Source organism: Spermophilus citellus (assembly GCF_964194105.1).
Source record: "Spermophilus citellus genome assembly, chromosome: 12".
Taxonomy (NCBI): Eukaryota; Metazoa; Chordata; class Mammalia; order Rodentia; family Sciuridae; genus Spermophilus; species Spermophilus citellus.
In genome coordinates this window covers 115,629,134-115,633,795 of record NC_138198.1, presented here as the reverse complement: position 1 = coordinate 115,633,795, position 4,662 = coordinate 115,629,134, and positions in this window count along the sequence as shown.

Genomic DNA, 4,662 nt, shown 5'->3' with positions numbered 1-4,662 from the left:
CCCAGCATGCCCGTCTCCAGCTGTGGCTCTCAGTGCACCTCCCCGATTGTTTTCTTAGCAGAAATTCCTAAAAATGGAAACCACACAATGCACATGTGCTTGTGCACATCCACACATTCAAATTATCATTCAGAAAGATTTTATGTTTGGTGTCTTCTCTGTCCTCTTACACCTGACAGAGAAAGTATAGAAAAGTCACCTAGCATATGGGGAAAGAAAAAATCTCCCACCTCATCCTATCACCCTTTTTTTCCCCCAAGTTTGATGAGAACCAGAGTGTATAAGGAAACAAGCTTACCACAATAATATCTAATATTATTTGAGAGGTTCTTATGGCTCTGGCTTTATTGAAAAGTTTAGCATTTGTTAATGCAGGTAATATTACATTTATCTTGTTTCACAGAGGAGGAGATTGTGGCAGAGGGATGCTGGGTGATAGGGTAAGTTTGCACAATTGACTGCAGCGAAGTTCAGACTTCAATCCAAGAGGCTGAGTTTCAGAGTCTGATATCAGATCCTACGTCCTACATTCTACAGCAGTGCTTAAAAAAAAAAAAAAAGACAAAGCAGTGAAGTGTTGGTTACTCATGGAAAGAATACATAAGTGACTGGAAAAGTCTTAAAAGCTAATAGAACTTTTGTCTAGTCCGAGACAAAAAGAACTAAGCCATGGATCAAATGTGAAGAGACACTGGGAGAAAGATGGAGTGGTTTTGTTTGCACGCTATCTATCTGTCTCATACTATAAGCCCATTCCTTACTATCTCCTCGAAGGAAGAGGAATGTGTGGGTGGAACTGATGGGCGCTATATATTCTGTAAACAGTTTCAAAGAGTGAAAATCCACATATCGTAAATCAATGTTTGACAACAAAATCCTTCTGCTTATTTGGCAGGGTGTTCTACCAGAAACTTCAACCTTCCCAGAACAGCCAAAATACAAAAACTGAAACCCAGGGAGAAAAGTCAGTTTGAAAAGCTGTATTACACTTTCTCCACTTTCTCAGAATTGTCAACTGTGCCATGTACCCAGGTCGAAAAAGCAATCAAATATTCACTTCTGTTTCAAACAAGAATATGAACATATTGCTAAACACTATTTTAATGATATCAGTTCTAAATCAAGTGACTTCTGAGTCACACAGTTTGTGAAATGTATAACCAAGACTTAAGTATTGGGTCTTTTGACCTTAAATGTTGAGCTACTGTGCAAAATGCATTGTCACTCAGAAATATTTACAAGGACTTGATTAGTATTATGGACTGTTAGTTTTTCTTTCTTTATTATCTGAACTTAGGAGATATCTTAGTCCATTGTGCTACTAGAATAAAATAACACAGACTTGGTAATTTACAAACAACAAAAGGTTACTTGTTCTGGTTCTGGAGGCTCTGAGGTCAAGATCGGAGGCTGCATCTGGTGAGGGCCTTCTAGCCTTTCCATCCCATGCACAAGACCTACGCATGCCAACCACTGAACTCAGCCTCAAGCTTCTTCATAATCACCACCAATCCATTCATCAGGGTGCAGTCCTTGTGATCTAAAGACCTCCGGTTGGGCCCCACCTCCTAAAGTTATTAATTGGCGATTAAGTTTCCAACTCATGCTTTGAGCGGGGGATGGAATATTCCAACCATAGTAGGAGGTGCGGAAAGGCCAGCATGTGATCAGCTTGCTCATGTGGTGTTTTATGAGAGGAAAACCTGTCTTACTGTAGTCAGGATCTGTGAACTGTGGGTGGTTATCAATGCAGCAAAATATTGCACTACCTGAGAACAAATTAACAAAGGGGTTTAAGGCTGGACAAAGTGTCAGTCTGCATTCTAGCTTATATATTCCAAAAACCTTGGCTATTGTCACTGTTATCGTTATTGGCAAAGAAATCATCATCCTAGTGAGAAATAAACCCTCCTGCTTCCTTTCTATTAGCCTCTCTCTCTTATAAATGGTGAGGTGGACAGGGAAGGCCAGGGCCCACAGGAGCTGACAGAAGTACCAGATCATGAAGCCCTGGGAAAGGCTGAAGGGCCCTCTCTGCTTATTCCATTTCCCCCAAGAATTTCAAGAGTCTTATTCCTGTTATTGTGGTTGCACATTTCTTGATTTTGCTTCAGTTATGTGGTTCATTCAATTTGGGGACACAGAGGGTTTGCATGCATACCGAGTCAGCATTTTCTAGAAATTTCCTAAGAAAGTCTATTTCGTTCTTCTGGTTTCTTAGTCTCTTCAGAATGTTTTTTTCCCCTTGCTATTCTTTCTTGAAATGTAATGAACTGCTGTCTGATATATTTTCGATCTTAAAGGCAGCACCTTCTTCATCTTTACTTATGGTTCAGGGCCACAGCTTTGACTGTATTCCAAGGCATTACCCAGGCATGTTCAGAGACTTGCAGCATTTGGAAGCATGTTTATGATATTTTTCTTCAATATTGTAATATCAAAAAACCAAACCGAAAAACAAATAATTCTAATTTAAGAGGAAAGTGGCATTTTGCCAGAGAGGTGACATAACAGAAGTGATATTTAAAGAAGATTAACTTGGCAAACTGATGCAGCAGGGCTGGAATCATAGCAAAAGGTGAATTTGCCAAAGGCTGTTTCCCACTACAGACAGAAGTCGTCTTGGCCTCTGGCTCTGTCTGATTGGGAACAGCGAATGCTCAGTTGTTGATCTACTTGCCATTTAAAGGATCTTAGTGGATGGAGAGGAGCTACTTTGCCAGGCTACTCTAAATTGTGCAGCCTGGCCCCTCTGCAGGAACCAGAGTCAACTCTAGGGTTATAAGAAGGACAAGCGGAAGACTGGTATTGAGAGAGGGAACTTGATAAAGAAGAGAAGGCCCAACTTCTAAAAGCATCATTAGGGGAAAGAGGCAGCAATCAGTACTACGTCACTCTATTATGTCAAACTAAAAGTCCAACAATATTTTTCCTGTAGGTATGTCTGTGAGCATCATTAATATTTATCTGATTTTCTAAATTTTTTTCTAAGTAATTATTGGTTTGAGAGAAGAAAATGTTATTTACTCACAGAATTAATATTGTCATTATTAGGAAAACCACTCTAGTTTGAGTATGTCCTGTATTTGTTTTAGACTGAATGTAATAGAAAATGCATATAGGAAATTTATAACATTCTTTATTCATTAATTTAGAAATAAAATAATTAGAAAAATATCTGATTTTATCCACATTTTCTGCCCTTTATATTGAACAGAGTTCTTTTCTCACTTTAAATAAGTCTGAGTGATGATAAAATGTTATGTGAAGAAATCCCTTGATCAACGTGAGCACAGACATATCATAAACAAAGTATACACTTAATGTTTTAATAACAAAAGTTTCTTCCTACTAATGTGACCACAATAACTGGATCTTGAAATGGATCAAGGGTGAGTGATAAAGGGGCTTTATTAATATAGAAATTCATAGGTATTTCTGAATTAAACACAAATTATCAAGGTTCTCACCTCTCACAGCTAAACTGCATGACAAATTAGCACATTTTGTGATCCAAAGCCCAGAAAAGTCTGTTTGCAGTATGGAACGAGGACCTACTTCTACAAATTATGTCTGTAATTTGAACAGATAACTCCTGTGGCTTTACAACATTCCTGATTGCATTAATTCCAGAATAGTATTTTAGCACTGGGTGTCATCACACCCTGCTCTTGCTCTGCCTCCTGTTCCCTCTGCCACCACATCACTGATATGAAGTTTAGAGAATAAAATATATCCTCCTTAGTTTTTTTTCCAAACAAATGTATCACATTGCATTTAATAAGGCTATATTATGCACTATATCAGATATACAAAATTAAACATAATATTATTATTAACAACACTTAGGTATCTACCACAAACTTTAAAATATAAAGCATTACAAATACATTGAAGGCTTTGGAATTCTCTTTTGGTAGTGTTTTCCTCACAGTCTGAAGAATGAATAGTTCTCTTGATTTTAATATATATATATACACACACTACACACACATATATATATATATTATTACACATAAATACACCAATAGGCAATATGCAATATTTCTTTCCATAATTTACCATTCTATGTTGAAATATCTTTTACAAATATCCTTTTATACTTGATTTCTTTTCCATTAAATTCTGTAATTTAGTGCTCCTGGCTCATCCATTTTCACTGAATATAACATTCCTCTCTATTACTATTTCATAATTTGGTCTTCCATGCTGTGGTTGATTAAATTTGGGTTGTTTTCAAATTTTCCCCACCAGAAGCAGTATCACTACGAACAATACAGTAACTATGTCTTTGCCCATAGCATCGACTTGCCTTGTATCCATTCTAGGTTTCACCTTTAAAAAAATCTTGTCTTATCTAAAGCTAGAATAAGTCTACAAATTTGTGGGCTCTATCAATAATAATTGGGAATCTATTTTTTCATGATTCAACTTGATGGTATCCTTGTGGGGAATTAAGTATGGTAGATAGATAGAATTGATGAATCCAAAAGTTGCTAACATCTTCTATTCTACCAGATATCAAAAGATGGCTTTGTGCTTGTTCGTATGAAACTGCACTGCCCCTCGAGTATGTGAGAATTCTAGTCTTCCACGGACTCCACAGCCCTCAGTATGGTCACACACTTGACTTAGGGATGTGAAATGTCAACTCATTGGTTT